This window comes from Anas platyrhynchos, chromosome 7 (assembly GCF_047663525.1).
Source record: "Anas platyrhynchos isolate ZD024472 breed Pekin duck chromosome 7, IASCAAS_PekinDuck_T2T, whole genome shotgun sequence".
Lineage (NCBI taxonomy): Eukaryota > Metazoa > Chordata > Aves > Anseriformes > Anatidae > Anas > Anas platyrhynchos.
Window position 1 is genome coordinate 26,654,416 of NC_092593.1, and position 19,416 is coordinate 26,673,831.

Consider the following 19,416-nt stretch of genomic DNA (forward strand, 5'->3'; position numbering starts at 1 on the left):
ATGAAAACAATGAAGATAATCAGAGGAACCTAGCAGTTGACTTAGGACTTAACCTTTTCAAGCAGTTTTGTGTTTCCTTTTATTGCTATATGAAAACTGTGGTGAAGGAATGAGAGTTTTACAAGACTCTCTTTTTATGCCACTTAAAATGTCTTTGATGATCTTTTCTTCTGCTTAGAATTAAGTTTCTGAGAATCATTCAAATGTCATGGTTGAATGTGTGACAAAATAAACAGACAAATCCTGTGATGACAAGAGCAGCTGCCCCAACTGTGTTGTATTTCACAAAGAGTTTGTGGTTTGCTACAGGTGTCCTCTCTAGGTAGAGAAATAATAGATGCAGAGGAGTTCCTTTTAATATTTTTGTAGTTACCAGAAAAAAAATTGCTTGGTAAACTGGTGACTTATTTCACTGTAAAGAAGAATGGATATAATTTGTAATGCTTTGTGTTGCATAAAATCACAGGGAAAAAATGTTTAGTGACTTGAAACTGAGGGTCTAAATGTGGGATATGCTTATAGCTACAAACAAATAGTTTTGTCTACCTAAGGTGCCATATGCTTGGTGATTTCAAAAATAACTTTGTATGTTGTAAACAGAAATGCTAGTTCTGCATGCTGTTTTTTTGTTTTAATAAAAAGTATGTTGCTTTGGTTACAATTAATGGGATGCTGTTTCTCCGTACCTTAGCAAATTGCCTAAGAGGTGCCTCTATGACATTTTATGGGTGTTTGTGTGGGAATTCTTAAAATTAGTGAAGCTGTTTTTTCTTATGTCCAATTAGCATTTCTTGTTTGTCCTTATTATTGAAAGTATACTTGAAATGTACAAAACCTTTTTTGGTTTGGAGGAAACCAATTGCTTTCTGAGGATTAACATGGCTATACGAGGCAGAAGGCCATCAGCATAATATGTCATAAAATCAAATAATCAGAGTTAATGGAAATGGTTTACTTGTTTGTCTGATCAGTTAATAAAAGCTAACATGTCTACCCTGGATTACCTCTATTTAGTACTGACAAATGTTCATGCATTTTTGAGCAGTAGTTTGCAGAATATTTGATATATCATCCAATTTTCTACTTGTTCCCAAGGCCTTACTATACTTTATCAGTGGGTATCGCTATGGTTGAATATTGTTGCTGGAGAAATTTCTACACAACTGTAAACATAAGCATCTTCTATTATAAAAGTGTTAGGTGGGATTCTGAGGTTGGCTTTTTTTTGGGAGGGGAGGATGAGGGAGGAAGCAAAACAGGATGTTATTCATTGGAGTAGACTAGGACAGTTTAGGAATACAGCAAGATCCTCAATTTCCCTTCCTGTGATGTCTCAATGACGTGGTAAAAATAAGGAAGATACATTCAAGTGTCTCTATAGGTGATGCATCACTGCTGTCTTTTCTTCAGAAGGCCTTGGCGAAACAGTGATAAGTAAGACTTACAGAACGGTGGTAGCTGCAATGGCTTTTTTTATTAAACCAGAAACATGTAATCACAATGGGACTACTGGTTGAGGGGTCAAACAGTTCTTTCATGGGAGTGAAATTGGGCCATAGCACCTTCAGAGCATGTATATTGAAGTCATTGATACTACCTGCTTGCAGGATTCAGTATGATCAGATAGCAAAGAACCAGCCCTATAAAAGGCTTACAAATATTTTTTAATGGTTTTATTGTAGCCTGTTAGCCTTTGAGCCTTGGCCAGTGCTATTCCACACTGAGGATGTTGGCTATATTTTAAGCTTTGCAAAAATGGGAGGAGATGTTGAGATCTAATATCTGATATCTAATTTGGTGTTTAAAGTCCATAAATAGATGAAAGAATTTTTGGTATGTGTATCTATGCGCTGATTTTCTTTGGTTAGGATTATCTGAATGTGTGATAAATGGAATAGGCCGCAGCTTTGTTGTTGCCTTATTCTTGTCATTCTTTCTTTTGTGTCCAAGACGGGAGTGCAGTCTCTCAGGAAATCAGTCAGTCTATACAAAAATAAGCATTGCACTTAACCTCAGTGCCTTTAAACAAAATTGTTTGGCATTGCTGACCATCAAGCTCCTTTGTAGTGGCAGAGGAAACTGCCTGGTGCTTTTTCTTGAATTATTAATCTGCTCTAGATCATGGCTTGATAGCAGTAAATTAGCACAGTTTCTGCAAAGGAAAATGTGCTTGCTAATCTGTTGAAATTCTTTCACTTTAGCAACAACACGGTGAATCAGGGAGAGTTATCAGATGTAATTTATTTGGAATTTCAAAAGCTTTTGACAGTCCTTAACAATAGCCTGTTAAGGAGGCGCAGCTACTCCGGAGGTGAGCAGCAGAGTGCTGTCATGGGTCGGTAATGACTGAGAGACCAGGAGGGCAGGAGAAATGGTCAGCTTCCAGCGGTGGGAAGCTGTGGTGCTGAGACACCCGCTGGGCCTTATTAGGAGTGGTGGCAGCGTTCTGCAGTTCTACGGATGTTAACTTCACGCTTTCCTCTTGAACTCGAAATTAATTAAAAACTGGATAATAGGCAGTACAGTGGATGAAGTTAATTGCTATCAGTTGTGTGGTTATGCATGCTAGAGCAGGTAACTTGTTCCTTGTGCATATAAACTGGTCCTAAATCAGTGTTAGATGTGCTTGGGAACATGCTGTGGACGTGCTTTGGCAATTCTTTATGGCAAGAGCCCCTCATGCTGTCGCTATAATAATCTGTGGCCTGAATGGGATGTCAAAGCTAATGCTGAACAGTTTTAAAACAGTTTGTTTTCACTGAGTTATCTAGCCAAGTGGTTTGTGTCCTGATTGCTCTGTATGGTAGATTAATCCAGAAACTCAAATTTTGTCATTTGAATAAAAAGCCTATTTAAACTGTCCAGTTTTAATGTGTTTTAGCTAAAAGTGGAGTCCTCTTTGTATGCTGTTCTTAACAGATCTCTCACTTGAAATTACTTCTTTGCCTGATAAAAATGCTGTAAGAAAATTTTTGTTGCACCAAAAATGAATACAAAATGTTTCCCTTCATATCATTGTGTACGCTGAGCCTGTGTTTGGCACGTCTGAACTCAAACTTGATGTACTTATTGAGATTTTCCTCTAATTTATTTATGGAGTTATGTTTTCATATATTCATAAACACTTTAGAAGACTAAAAGGATGTAATGGAGCTCTATGTTCATGAGTTAAAACTTGCTCAGTTTACAGGAAAAGAGTTTAAACTGCTAATAACTTCCTAGAACAGAGCAGTCCTGCTCTCTGAATGCGTTAAAAAGTGTATTTTCCCTGTAGGGTTCTGTATCTAACCTGACTTACTGAAATCTTTATCTTGATAGGACTAAATACAATAGCTCTGCAGCTATCAGCAGAGCCCTTCTGAAGTAGGATGTGATTACCTACTGTCAAGGGTGGCTTTTTTCCCCTTTTCCTCCTTGGTAAGACTCACCATGGAGGTGCAAGTAACATTGATAAAAGTGCAGTATTGTAGCATCTACAATTTGTCCACCAAAGCCAATGAACTTACTGGAGAAACGGTATCCTCACACAGTCAGTGATGCTGGCAAAAGACCTAGGCTTGTCAGCCTAGAAGGTACTGCAAGCTTAGCTTCTCCTAAGGCTTGCCTGCCTAGTTAGCAATTCAGTTGGTTTAAGCAGACCATGTGTGAGGGGAGGTGTGGTGGTTTTATTTATTTTTAAGGAATGGAAGGAAAAGAGTATGTGGTGATGATTAGTGTTGTGCTGAGTGGAATAACTAGCAGGCCGTGTGGTCCTAGAAATACTTTTTTTTCTTGGACTCTTCCTTGGTTAAATACAGGTGACTTGTATGTTGTTTTTCACAGCTACAAAAGGTTTTGAAGCACGCAGAGCAACATAAACGAAATGCTGACAGTGACATTCAGGTAAAAGATTTTTAGGGATTGTAACTGTCATTTAAATGTTTCTAATGATGATATCAAGTAAATAGTATGAATCAAGTGTAGCTCGAATTATTTTAGCCAAGCTCTTAATGAAATAATAAATAGCAAAATCAATGAACTCTTCCTTCTCAATTCACTACCAGCAGAAATGTGATATTAGGAATACGTATGCTGGAAGGTCTCCAAATGCTGGAGAAATTGTCTGCTGCTGATTTGAAAACAGTTCCTAAGCTCGCGTGCTCCTGCAAAGAATCTGAAGATCTGGCTGAAGCTGTGTTTGTACAGGATGCGAAGTACCTTCCTAAACCTTACTTCAGACAGGGCTGTTCGCATGTAGCTTTAGTTTCACTGAAGAGCTCAGAGCAAGGCCATGTTGTGAATGTGAGGTTGGTTTGGAGTAGTTGCTTCAGCAAAAAGCTTGGATTCAGAGCGGGTATCAACTTCCAGGTTAAACTGTACAAAGGAAACATCTCTGAGTACCTGACAGACATGTTTTCTTTTAGCAGCCCCTGAACTTCTCTGTGTCCAGGTAGATTTAGTCACCGTAAGAGCTGGGTGGTTATAGTGCTTATGCAGCATTTATTCTGTGATCCAAGTGTGACTCTGGAGACTTTTGTCATTCCAGCTGTGGAGGTGATGGCACACTGTAAGATGTGATGTTATTTCAGTTAAGTTATGGAAGCTGTTCCACCCCTGGACAGTTTCTTTTCCTGCATACCATCATTTTCTTCTCAAGTGGAAAAAGAAGTTGGAAGTGAAGTAACTTCTATGTTCAGTAAAGGTGTGGTAGAAGGGTGTCTGAGGTGTTGAAGGAAGTGACTTCATTTTACCATTGATCAACCCTCTTGTTGAAGTCAAAATAGCAAGGTGCAGAAACAGTAGCATCTTGATTTAAAAAAAAATAAATAAAATTAATCAAAGGGCTCTGGAATTCCCAGTGAACTTCTCCTAGTGGGGAGCTATGGCATTGCTGCTTTAAAATCAGTAACTGTGAATCATTGGCAGAGACCCTATTTCAGTTAGTTTCCAGTGGGTCAGTAGAGCCTAAAAATGTTGTGCTTTACCCACTTTTTGTCATGTGGTTTTATACTGAAACATATGACCCATACATATTATGCATACTTAACAGAGAAATTTTGTTCAGACTCCAGACCTGCCTAATTGAGCTGTCTAGTATTTTCTCTAGGGTTTTGTAATTTTCTGATAACTGGAATGCAGAATGGAGTTTTTTATTCTTTAGTTTGTTGTACAGCAGTATATTACACTTGTATAGAAAAAACAAAGCAAGCCATGTAAGACTGTTACAGCTGAGAGCTTCGACTTATTGAAGTGTATGTTGTGGTGTACGCTGCTCTACAAGTTGTTGTATATTATTCAACTTTTCCCCGGAGAAGGTTTTGAAAATATATTTCCCTTTGATATAAGGAATGAGTATGTAAGGTATGTATCTGGTAGCACAAAAAGCAACTTTTGGTTTCTTATGATGTGGAAGTAATGTTTTAAGTGCGAAATTGATGCGGGCTAGTCCATGTCAGTGTATTGTAACTCAAATGCTCTGTCTTCCATAAATCTGCACCAAAGAAGGCATGAAATAAAGGGAAAGATTGGAAGATAATTTTTGTTGCTCCTGGACTCAGTTTTTGAGATGCTATGATATTTCATAGATTAATACCATAGACAAGTTATTGTTTTAATGTATTTGATTTCACGGGCTGTTAAACTGGTTGCAGCAAATACACCTTCCAGAGTTTTGATACTTAGTGCTGCTGGCAGAGCCTTGATTGCGCTACTCTAAGTTTGAATGCCTTGGTTGAGAGACCTGTTGTCCTGAGGCAGCCAGTTCTTATCTTCAGTTCTTGGACCTAACGGGGTAAAATAAGGATTAATACTTCAAAAGCCTGGTATGTTTTAAGGTGGGGAAAAGTGAAGTTGCAGAACCTTGGCCAAGCTAGTACATAAGGGCTGTAGTTCTTTGATTTTGATTTGACTGTGCTTTTTTGAAGTGTAGTTCTCAGGCTGTGGTTAATAATTCTGCCAGAATATATGTAGGTATTTGACTATTACTGCTTCTGATTTTTGCTTTCACATCTTGTGGATACACTAATGAGATCCTATAGATTTCTAAGTCCTAATATTTGATTAACAAAAAGGGTAACTAATAATTCATTCTTCTGTCATACCCTAAATTGGTAGAAATGCTACACTTTACTTTGAGTAGCAAAGTTACAACCTCCAAAGCCGTGATAGTGTTCCTAGCTTTGTTATGTTCCAAGTAGGCTGATTCTTTCCTGTAAAAATAACTTGTAATATGATGTTCCAGTTGTAATCTCCCATAATCAAAGTTTACTGGGATATGAAATTGTTACCATTGACAGTAATAATTTGACAGTACTTTTTACAAAAATATTCTTAGCTGGTTCTGAGCAATGAAGATATGAACACAAACACTGCTGTGCAGCTTCTGTTCTGTCAAGGGAGTCCGTGTAAGTATTCTTCAGGTGTCTGATAGTTAGCTGAGCATCTCACCTCTACAAGGAGGGGAAGCATCAGAAAAGGGCATATTGTAAAAACCTTCGTGCTTTTGAGTACCTTAAATAGAGAAAAAAGTGAGATGCAGGTCAATCCTACAGGAGAATAGAGTAGCTACCCTTTTGCATTGACTACAGTGATGGCTTTTCCCCTAATCTTGAGTCACAGGTTTTTCTTAACCTATTGGATTTGTTAGAAAAGACCACAGTAATGCTTGCCAAAAAATACTTGAGTTCGTATAGGCTTTATGTATCGTTTTATACTTATGTATATTTTCTGTGGTGAATTCTTTCTTTTGAAAGCATGTTGGGGAAGGGGAATAGTCACATTTGGGGGGAGGGGAGAGGAATGTGGACCTTAATTTACTGACCCTTTGAATTAAAATAGAGTTTTGTTTGCTATTGATGAAATTGTAATCAATCCTGCCAAGCTACAGCCTTTTAAAAATAATAGTAAAAATATATAGAGAGAGGAAAAAAACACACTTCTCAGGAAGAAAAGGTTTTATGCCTTTTTGAGCCAGTGCTTGTTTAGGAAACAAATATTTGACTTCAGTCCTGTGTAGTAGCATGCCATGAATCACCATATATGTGTGTGTGTATATATATAAATAAAATATTTTGATACGAATTAGTTTGTTTATTTTTGAAGTGGGATCTGAACTGTGAGTACCAGTGGTAGAAAATCACTATCACTAGGACTTACTAAGCAATACATTATTTCAATAATGTAGTTTCTTTTAGAACACAGATTATGAAGCTTTGCATTTTTATGAAATTTGTTTTAATTTCTTGCTGCAGAGGTGCCATGCATTATTCAAGATTATAAAATGATTTGGATTTCAGGAGCATTTGGATTTGCTGATGAGGATTTCAAGCTGTGTAATTATGAAACTGAATCCACATAGGTTGGAAGTTCAGAACTCATTAGTGTAATCATTAAAATAACTATTTTTTAAGTGTGATATTACGTTCCAGGGTGTGCAATTACACTATCATGTGCTCCTGGTTACTGGAAACATTCTTGTAATAAACTTCAGGTCTAGTGATATGCTTCAAGGTAAGTTTGTAGGTTTAAGAACAGACACTTCGTCAAATGTTGCTTTGCTTATTAAAGAAAATTCAGTTCTATAGATCTACAGCCATAACACAGTGCCTGTATGCATAAATTAACCTCCTGTTTACCCTAGAAAATCATAAGCTTTTACATATTTAGTTCTGTATAAAGTCGTTTTTCTTAAAATGAATATTGTCCTGGCACATATTACAAGGGTTCCTGATTTCAGCTGTAGCTACTTCACAAGTGAAAATGTGCTTTAAAGGTCCTTAACAGATAGACTCCAATACTTTTTTTGTCCATTGCAATGTTTGTGTTTTAACATCCTCAACTGTGAATGCTTTCTCTGAACGTTTGTTATCACCAGAGCTTTTCATTTTGCCATAAGTATTCCATTACTTTTCTAAAGAAATACAAAGAAATTAAAAGAAATTAAAGAAATTTAAATGCTGCAGTGGATCTGTGGCACTAATAGGATTCATGATAGTTTTGGAGTACAACTGCCTCTGTATGCTAGGAAAGAGATTCTCAAGTTAGTCCATTGTATCTAAGATAAGTGCAAAATTGAGGTTTGTGCTTTTCTAATTTGATTTTCTAATGATCCCTCTATTTTATTTGTATTCTTTTTTTTTTTAATGGATATTAAATAGATATACAGCAGGGAGCAGGTTTGGGACCTGGATCGTTTGTGTTTTGGAGAGCATTCAGCTGTACCACTGCAATGCTTTCAATCTGAAGATGTTTTACCCCCAGTTGGTTACAATACTTAGGGCCCAGATGACAAAACAAGTGAAGCAATTAGTTTCTGTTCCTCAAACAATGAAAGGAATGGAGGGAGAGAGTTCGTTTTAAGCACATCTGGTCACAAATGAGATGGGCATTCACATATCCTGGCAGAAAAAAGCTCTTTCTCTTTTCATAAGGCTAGCCTGGCTCAAGTTGCTTTTTCCTCCTTAGATTTTTCTTGATGTAACATTTGGAATTCTGTCTATTCATGTTGACGTTTAACACACGTGCTTATATGAACTTGATGATTGGCAAATGAGCGATTAACCTTGCGAAAATAAGGGAGCCTTGTTGTGGTGAGTTATTAGTTCATGCTGCCATTTCTAACCACTGTTAGAAATTTTGTTACATTCTTTTCATGAAATGTGATGGTGATGAGTTACGTGGTGTGCCAAATGGAGTATTTAGAAGCTGTTGAAATTCTTGTTGAAAATAGAAGTTTATATGTATGTATAGACATTGTGTTGTAAAAGAAATTAGGTGTTAAATAAAGTTGAAATAAAATTTCAAATATTAAAACTGTAATTTCTATATTGAATATATTAACACGATACTAGAAATTTACAAGTGTTTGCATTGCTTCTTCCCCCATAATCCATTTCAGGAATATGTGTATTTCCTTGAGAATACACAGTATCTTTGCATTCTGTCAGCATGTACATGTAATTTATAGCTAATGAGTGGTGTGTAAAAGTTGAAAATCAATACTTCAGTATTAGTCTTTGATAATTAGAATTAAGACTTGAATTTGCTTAAGCTGCACACTTTTGCCAGTGTAAACGTGGTATCTGCAGTGATGTTTCGTACCAGTGGAGTTATTACTCATATTCAGAAAAAAATTGTTTGGATGTATTCATAGTTACAAAACTGAAGTAGTTCCTACCTGGAGCTTGTATTCTAAAGATGCTTCAGATAAATGCCAGATGCCATCCATCTGCTTGTGTATCTTATGGAAATGCACAATAATAGAAAAAATGGCAAGGTGTTAAATTTGTAGATGTAAAAAAAGATAATACTTGGCAAACGGGAATTGTAAGAGGTGATTTTCTTTTTTTTAGAATTAGGGAAGTTGACCTGCATACACTTCAGCTTGGTTAGAGGCATCGTTTGTTATGTGTTCTTGAAAATTGAACTGAAAACAAGGAATAGTCAAAACCTAAGATGAAAATGCATGCAGAGCTAGTCAAGGAAGTCTAAAGATGTGTTGTGCCCTCCCAGAACAGCATGAAAATAGTACATGGTTTTATGCCACTGTTTTTGCCAATTTATATTTTTTCATGTGTGTAATTTCTTACTAGTTAAAAGTAACCAGTTCAAAATCTATGCCTCTCTTGGTACTGTCCCCCTTACCCCCCTTTTTGAAATACATTTCATGTCTTTGCTTTTTTTTGAAATAAGAGCTAACTTTTTGATGAATTCAAGTTCTACTCTTGTGATTATTTAGCAGGATTTAGTAATTATAGTAATTAGTGTTTTTTTAAAAAAGTACACTTTTTCCAGTGTGTTTTTAACTTTAAGGTATAATTCTCAAGAGGGTAATAAAATACACTATGGTAGATCTTGCAATCAAGTTAATGCAATCAAGTTGCTAATCACTTTTTTTGGAAGAACCTCCATTAGAGAAGATGAAGACTTGCTCTTTTGCTGAAGAAATGTCTTCATTTGCTGTTGATTGAGGTTCTAAGCTTAAACTGCTAGGTTTAGCTTGACCCATGTCATATTAGTGGCACTTTCAAGTTATGATTGCTTGCCTTCCTGGGACTACACAGAGATTACTGACTGATAAGAAATGAAAGAACCGGGTTTCAGAGTACTGAGATTTTCCTGATCTCAATGTTTTACATCTTTAAAATCTGAGGAGTCTTTCATATGGTGCTAATGCATTTTATATTAACACTTCTGAAAAGTTTTCCTTAGATGGCATGTTTCTTAGATCGTTTTATGTTCGGTCTTTAAGGAAGGTTTCCTAAACTTTTTTTTATATATCTTAATATCTACCCCATAAGAATCAAAGCTGTAAGTAGAAACTGTATGATCAGGAAATTCCTGTAGCCTGGTGTAGAATAATGCTAATGAGGTGAACAAACAATGCAGCAACAGGAACTAGGTGTCTTGTGGTACTCTGCTGTGCCTTCGTGGCATTGAAGTTAAACTGCTGGAGTGGGTACAAAATGCATTTTGTGAAGAACTTTGATAACTGTGGGTGGCAAGTTTAGTTTTGAAATAGCAGATGCATATGAAGTTAAAACTACCCACTGGCTTTATTAATAATCTTCATATGGAACTGAAGTTCTTGCTTTTGACCCTGGTTATAGTAACTGTGATGAATAGTTGAGTTGAAGGCTTTTTTTTCTTCAGATAACTGCTTGTTTTTTTTAACTTGTATTTAAAGTCCTGTAATTTTTTTCTTCAAAATCAGTTTTGTGTTGCTTGACAGAAGTAGACTAGAAAGTATTCCTCTCCATCATTCTCTGAAAAGAAAATCTGTGGTGCTTTTATTTTTACATTGGCAAGAGTAATGATTATTTGGAGCATGTTGCATAGGTGACCACTTCGTCTGTTCCAATTTTGCAGTATACTGCAGATGTTGTTTTTATAATCTATATTTTAATGTTTTTGTGAATTATAGGAAATCTGAAGGTGTTTTTCTGACTTCCACAAAAGTGGTATATTTTAATGGAAAAATATTGTCACTATCCATCGTGATGGGGAGTATCACACTTGATATGTCTTCCCTTTCACTCCCTGTCTTGAACCCTGAAGTACCAAATTGTTTAAATTAAGAAATTGTATGGGGTGTGTCTCTGAGCACAGAATCTAAACTTCTTCTCTGTTGTGTAAACTCAACTTGAAATCCAGAATAAGTTTTGATATGTTCCATATTAGCATTAGCTAGCATTTGTTTTTTCTCTTTTCCCTTTACATCTTTTAGGAGTTTGTTCTGAAATGGCTGTTCTCTGGTTTAGGACACTAGCACAGATGGAGAACTTCTGTACTACCTTTCTGCAGAAGTTTAGCTAATATGCAGGTAGTTAGGCTGGGAATGGTCCAAGCATGGTTGTAGATGTTGCAGCTTGGATTATTATTTCAGTTTATTTGCAAGAACTGTGTAAATTTCACCAATGGCCTCCTCCATGTCTTCTGTAGTATACAAATACCACTTTGTCCTTCTCATTCACCATAACCACACCAGATTTGCATTTGTAGTGGTTCATCAATAAACTTATTAAATGTTGTACTCACCTTTCCCAGCCACTGCACTTCCAATTTGTAGCAAAAACTTCTTTAGGCCCATATGCATGGTTGTGAAGACATTTATTTAAAATAAGGCATCTATCTCCTCTTGCTGCATGCCTTGAGATCCTGATAGTTTTTTATATGCAAAGATATATTTTTTAGCTTTATGGATGCTGTTTTTAAAACCAATTGTGTTAATGTTATGGGTTAAAGTGTTAAATAAGTTTGTTTCCAAGGTTCTTTGGAAAACCTCTGTAACCAACTCAATTTGGTCCAAAGTACTTTTTGTTTTGATGCCAATTGTTTGGTCAAGTAGGCAGATAGCCGACTGCTTCCTTTACGTGGCAGGGTCAAGCATACTTAATATCTTTGGAGGTAAAGCAGTGCACGCATGGGTGTCACACCACACGGGCATGTCACCTGCTGTGCCGAAGTCCAAGGAACAGGAGGAAGGACATACTTTGGTTCTTGGGCAGAACTTGGGAATGTTTACCTGGGTTTTCTTCTGTGCAATGGGGTAGACTTGAACGATGTATTGTGTTTTTCCTGTGAAGCCTTGTGTTGTTTAGTGAATTACTTTAAACTAAGGACGTTGTACCCATTTAATTTAATAATTTATGTAACACGTAACTTATAATTAATTATAACTTTCACTGGGAGAACTGTTCTGGTGACTGATTTTGTGATTATCAAACTCATGAGTTGCTGCTGACCAGAGAAGGGGATCTTCTGGATATACATTTTCATATGCTTATTGAGAAAGATTGTAGACTGTATAAAGGAATATACTGAGGACTTTAGTTTACCTGAGGGGTGTGTTTTTTTGTGTCCTTATTGCTATTCAAACCTTTGATTTGTGATCATGACTGCGGAAAGAGCAAGTCTTTATCATATTGAGTCAGCACTGTGGTATGCCGCTTGTATAACGTGAACAGATCTTGTTAATAAAGTGGCACTGCTTTTGCATGTTACTTCTTAAAACTGGACTGTTGGCTCTCCAGAGGGAAGGTTAGCTTCTCTAGTTTGCTGGCTAAATTAAACAAATAACCAGTCATTAACCCTTGCTGAGGAAGGTGCTCGGTTCCAAGGAATCAGATTATTTTGCCTGCTGTTCAGTATGTACTTCTAGGCATTTGTTCAACAATGTACTTGGTGATGGAAATCTGTTCTTTCCTGTTATTTATAGGAAAAGAGAGTGAATTCAAGACAGCTTGGTTGACTCTAACAACTAGCTCCCAGGAGAGAAATGGCATGAAATGTCCAAGGTGTCTGACTCCTGGAATTAGCAGGGGCACTGTTCCTTTGTGCAGATGCAGTCTGTTGTATGCAGTGGCCATAATCTCTTGGTAATTACAACATGGAGAAGGGTCGTACTGAAGTGTACAATGAGTTTTGAGGAAACATCTTGCCCCATGGATTTGTGTGTTTGTCTTTTAAAGGTGCTGGGAGTCTTGCTATTTTCAGTGATTCAGTGGCTTTAGGATGTAATGCAAATAACCCTGGCACCCCTCATTGGGTTTCTGTCAAAGCTTTTAAAAGGCTTTAGGTAATTTCAAGGTGATTCTAATGCAGCTTAAAGTTCTAATCCGTACTTTGAAGTAGAGCAAATTCAAAAGGTTTCTTGTATGTGGCCATAGATTTTTAAGTGTTTTTTTTTTCTGTACTTCAAAAAAATATTACATTGAATATTCAGGTTGATTGAATTACTGGCAGGGACGGAAAACAGAGCCCTGTGGTTATCCAGGAGCAGAGTGCAGCAGCTTGTAATTGTGGATTGAACAACCTGGAATGGAAAGGTGGGAAATAATGCTAGCGTTCCACAGACATAATCACAACTTGATTACTGCCTTGGAAGCGCTTGTTAGCGAGGGGCTTGATGCGTCATTTTAGCAAACAACATGGAGCATAGGTCAAATTTAAATGAAGCAGGTGACTAGTAGTGTTGAACTTTGGCTACGCTTTGGAACAAGTGCCTGAGACCAACAGGCAATTCTTGCATTAAGCACAGGAGTGTTAATAATATTTACTTCACACTAATATATATGTATATATATATATATTTAAATAGCATATGGCTTTTCCTTTTGCTCTATGATATAATGTAAGACTATTCCTTATCCTGTCCCTTGTAACCTTCCTATGACTCTACAGAGCAGGGTTGAGGCTTTGAGGATAATATGATTGTGTTTTTGTAGTTCAGCTCCTAGTTTTTTGCATTTATGAAGTTGCATCTTAGGGCAGTTGTTATGGCCCCTCTAATTATTTTTGCTCTGATGACCCATTGCTGGGGTGTTTTTTCTCCACTGCCTCCACACTGCCCCAACCCAAATCAGGTATACTAATTCTGTATCATGAACCAGTCTGACAAAATGCAAAATCTTGCATTTTTGTTCTTAAACTGAAAAAAAAATCTTCAAGTGCTGGAACAATTTGAAGAAGATAGGCCTAGTTTTTGTGGTAGCATTATAGTATGTACCTAACCATGAGCATTCACTTGATAGCAATTCAAGTAATACCTTTATAGTTTGTCTTTTTTTACACTTCTGTTTCAAACACAAATAAGAAGTAAACTTGTTTGGAGACCTGCAATTAGTCAAACACGTAGTACATTTCAGCTGTGCGTTGGGCAGTGCCTCTGTTCCTGCATAACAAATAGCACTATTGAATAAGAGTTTAGGTGTTAGCATAGGATAGGTGTGGGGGGCTTTTTTATTTATTTTTGTATTATTATTTACCGTTTCATCTAAACAGAGGTCAGCAGTCAACAAGCCATTTTTCCCAAAGGCAGAACTGTTGTAGAAGAGTTGATCTTCACCTCCTTGGATGTAAAACTGTGGAAAAGATTATGGTACAGCATAAAGGGTTTTGCAACTATGCTGATTAGCTGTGCCACTTCAAAGTTTAGAAAACCTGATGATTGGCCACATGCGGGAGAGGGAAAGCTGATAATTGCAGCATTTGGAACACCAGCTTTTCTTCATTAAAACTAATGAGGATATGAATAATTCTACAGTTTGGGGGTGTTAAAAAGTAATATAAGAGCTGGAAAGAGAGTAGTCTGAAAAGAATATCCTTGTGCTGTGATATTTAATTGATCAATGGCTGTTTCATAAAAAGGAGAAGGAAAAAAAAAACACCAAAATCGTATGTGTATGTCAGCAGGCTCTGGGAGAGCTATGTCAAAGGGTTCAGCATGATCGGGATCATTATAAACATTAGCTGTAAGGTAGTGTTTGTGTGTTGCTTGCTTGTCTGCTTTAATTATCATTATTTTGGTAGTAGAACAGGGCTTGAAAGTTAATGTGCACAAATGTAGCAGTCCTACCTGTATTGTAACCTCCTAGCAGATGTAGGGGAAAGGAGGGGATGGCAGTGCCCAGCATGCTGATACTCAGTTCTAGATGCAATCGGCTATCCCTGTATAGAAACCTAGGCTGTGAAATTCTTTTGGCAATTCAAGGGATGTATGTTTTTTTTTTTTTTTCTTTCTGGCTTATTTAATGGAAAAGTAAAAATTAGGGGGAATTCAGTCCCTTCTGAAATTGTCCCAAACGTACAAAGCACATGAATACCTGCTATTCCTTTTTCTGTTGGCTGTCTAATTAGGAATGCTATCGGCTCCATGGAGAATAGCTGAGAACATAAACATACTTCAAATATCTTCAAATCATATAAGGTAGAACTAAAGAAGAATAACAAACAGCAGATGAGGTATACTTATTTTGTAGTAACATTTGATTGAATGGTAAACAGTGGGTGTTATTGGGACTTCCAGTACTTGGCTTTTTCCCCAGCATGTTGCATACTCTTAAGGAGGGGAAAACAAAAATCCAGCAGAATTGTACTGTGAATACATAAGTGCTATCATAGCATTGCAGAATGCATTCACTAGAAAACTATGTAAAATAGTGGAAAACAATTGTATCACCTTAATGGAAGACACATCATTGAGTGGTCTAATACAGAGGTTGAAGGTGATGATCAGTTAAATTCTGATCTATTGTTATGAAAATAGAAGCATTTGAAAATAAACACTATTTGTTTTCCTTGGGAAATGAACAGGGGCATCTTTTAGTGATCTTTGTTCTCTGGCTTCTTGTCCCTCCTTGTCAGGGACTGTGTGCTATCCTTCCATCCAAGCCAGCCCCACTTCCTTCCTTTTAACTTCACTTTCTTTTTATCTGAAGTGGTTAGGTAAGATCTTTTGAATCGGTTGAACTGGCTTGTTTAAGACACTAGCAATAAATAAATAAAATCAGCCAGTGATTTGCTTAGACACCAGCAAAACAACCAAAACCCCTTGTCCCAAGCAGTTGAGACCTGACAGAGAAATAAGTAGCTGTGCAAATAATTGGGTCTACTGCTTGCGTTCTTGGCAGCTTCATTTTTAAGGCTACTTTCTCCATACACCTTGGAGCTACAGAGTGAGAATTTTGGGGGAAATCCCTTTTTAAAATCATGTTAGAGTTCTAGCTATAGCAAAATCCTTTCACTTATGAAGCCACTGCTGCTTTATTTAAAATGTAGTCTGGGCTGGAGTTCTTGAAACGAGTAGTGGCTTCTGATGTGCCACTTCTTTATAACATCATGTTTAGACAATTGACAAATTAGTGTGTGTGTGTGTTTTTTTTTTTGTCTGAAAGCAAGGGGTTGTAGGATTTATTTTTTTTTTTATCTGTGGTGTGTTATGTGCGTTATGGCGAAGTTAAGTGTCTTTTCCATGTTATTTGCTTTATCAAGATTAGTCTACATTTGCGTGAAATTGTAATCTATAACTGCAGTGGCTTTTGCTTTAATGTATGTAATTTAAGTAGCTAAACAATCTAGCTTTTATGTAAGAATAACGTTTTTTGAGTAGGCTTGAGTAAGCCAATTTCAAGCAAGTTGTTTTGTTGCCATGACCACTTGTATAGTATATAATTTCAGTATACAGTTAGTATGTTATTGTACTGCATTCTGAATTGAGGAAGCTCTGGTGGTGAGGTGTGGGTTTTCAGTCTGCGGCTCAAGGGTTCTATAAGGTGGATGGACTTTTCAGTACACCAGAACTGGTAATGGGTTTTGGTTTCAGGAGCTGGCCTGCTCCTCCCTCGAACGCCTGGGAACTTGCATGGTTGGTCTTCTGTGGCAGGGATTTCTGCAGCTTAACTGGGCTCGGTCACCTCCCTTGGGTTGTTTTGAAGCTGCCTCCTCCTGGTTGGTTTGAATGGCTGTGGTTTCAGAGCTCTCCCTGGTTAAAGGGGGGGAACAACACAAAACCAAAACACCGGAAAACCAAACCCAATGTTGTATTATGTAATCACTAGTAGTGCTTGCTTAGTTGACCTAGGGAACAATGATTTGCAGAATTTGATTAGGTTCAGTGTATTCCATTCATTTTATAACCCTGAGAGCTTTTTTTTTTTAATTTTTGATATTGTGAGTACCTTGCAATTTCCATTTTATGGTTGGGAAAGGGATATGGTAGTAGCCCTGTTCCTTGCACTGCAGCAAAAAATGTTGACTGAAATTATAAGAACTTGTATTTCTTGGCTCATTTAGGGTTTATTGTTACATAAATCATTACAGAGCTGGCCTATACAAGTTACTTCTTGTTCCTGGGTTAGTTAGTCCTCATGCTTTGGACTACTAGTGTGGAGAGGCTGCTGTTTCTTTGACTGGTCTGTGACTGTTGCTAAATCCCATTGAGTTGTGCTTTCCAGAGAACGTCCCCTGTTTCTGAATAAGCAAACCATATTCCTCATTCCTATTCACTTTTTCATGTTAATTCCATTGTTTCCAGCTGTTATCTTGCCAGGAAAAAGAGGATAACTGGTTGGATGAACATATTACAGGCAAGACAAATTCTTTACTGAAGTCTAAAACAAAATCTGAGAGGCTCTGTTGGAGTGGCAAACAACTGTTTATCAAAGATTAGGCTGAGATTACCAAGTTTTACAAGAGAGTGCTTTGTTTTGGCACTGTAATGTAGCACATACAGAACATCTTAAACAATTTTCTTTGGCACTTCACAAGTGACAGTTTTATTAGACCTTATTACCTGTGCTTTATGGAAGAACGCAGGTATGGAGCTGTAAGAATTGCAAGAGGCAGACAGTGTGAAAATGGCCAGTTCAGAAGTGTTTGTGACCATAAAATTTACTGTGTGTGGAGATGGTCAGCCACAAACACAGCTGCACCTCTGTGGATCCGGATTTTTTGAGTGCTCTCCTACAACATCTCTTCATCATGTCAGCGTCCTCTTTCATTATGCATGGGGGCATTGTTGATAGTAAGCTGGGGCTCCGGGTTTGCGTTCTGTAAATAAGTGTTAAACAAGCATTATATGCTGAGTTTCAGCTGGGAAGGGTGCTTCATGAGATTGAAAGACATTACCAACAAGAAACAGAGATTTGTTTTTTAACTTGGGGTAACTGGGCACTGCAATCTGTATGTGTTCAAGAAATAATAGGAGATATAAACACTGGGTGTTAATTGTCTTGAAATGGCCATGCTGGTAACCTTGTAAATCTGAGCAGGGCGTCCCCAGGACAGCAGCCCCAAGATGCCCCTCAAGGAGACATGGGGAGGTGGCAGTAGTTTACAGGTGGGAGGTGATGCACGAGCCACTGCTTTGCAGTGGTGGGACCAGGCAGTGGCTTGGAGCTTGCTCCTGAGGGAGCTTGGCCTTGGGAGCAAGCCGGCTGGAGCTTTGATGACTGTAGCCTGGAGAATACATCCACTGGTGGTGTGGTAAACCACGCTGTTTGAATCTTTGCTGCTGATACCACTAAGTCACATGTTGTTAAACAGTTTGCACCAAGGGTCGGTGTGACTTCATGGAGCTGCCTGGGGGTTCACAGTCTTCCCCCAAATTTCCTATGCTTTTTGTGCCTTTCCCAAAGGTGCTGTGGAGTTGATAATGCTGGGTCTGACTGGGACACTGTCCTCATCTCTACAAAGTCCCTCCTGCAGTGGGATTTTCTTCTTCAGGTGCTCCTTCCCCAAGAGGTGTGGGTGTGAGGGATAACAGTGCATTATTATTGGGTCTCCAACCATTCTTCTGGGCAGCGTGCACCAGGACCTGCTGCTGGTCATCGTGTACAAGGTACTGGGATGTCAGCAGTGCTAAATATTGGGGCAAGGTTTTGGCATCTAATCAGAGCACAGGTTTCACTTCTAATCAAAGAAGTGCATTGGTCCATCACTGTCAGGTCAGTCCCCTCACAAAAAGCAGGGCTGTGGAGGGCTGGGAGGGCTTGCCCTGTGGATTAGCCCCTCTTACTCTTTTGTTCATTCTTCATCCTTGTGCACCCTCCTTTGTAACCCGGTGTCTGGCACTCGGGTGCTAGTGCAATCACATTTCTTGCCCCCTTCGGTCGTTAGCTCACTGTTAGTGATGATAGATTACTTCTGGCGAAGTCATGGTGCATTGTATTAAAGTAGTTTTGTACATGTAGTGTATGCAGAGAAAACTTTTGTGAAAGAAGGTTTGACAACCCAGATAAGGGGTAGAATAATAATCAGCATGTTGAATGCAGTGACGTTTTAAGCAATTAGATGTTTTCAGGAGAAGTTTGAAAAACTCTTTGGGTTTTTGAAGCCATCTAGCACTTTTTATTTATTTTGGATTATTTCTAATAGCTGGTGTTCTGTTAGCTTGCTCGTGTTGAAGAATTTGTAACAAAGCTATTTATAGTGGGTCTAAGAGACACCTCTTTTAGCTTAATAGAAAAAGCAATTTTTGTACAATTAGATATTGATCTGTTCTTCTCAGTTAATTGCAAAAGATTTTTTTAAATTTGAATTTAGCTGCTTTTTACTATATTCATTAGCTTTCAGTGGCACAAAATGTAAATAACCTTAATGGTTAAATAATATAATCACATATTTCTTATTTTTTTTTAGTTAGTGTTCTCTTTAAACTGT

At 37.7% G+C, this 19,416-nt stretch overlaps 1 protein-coding gene across 6 annotated transcripts in view; it reads left to right on the forward strand.

The window, feature by feature from the left end:
* PARD3B (par-3 family cell polarity regulator beta) overlaps window positions 1-19,416 on the forward strand; it is a 399,043-nt gene that overhangs the window by 26,266 nt on the left and 353,361 nt on the right. The window lies entirely within an intron of this gene.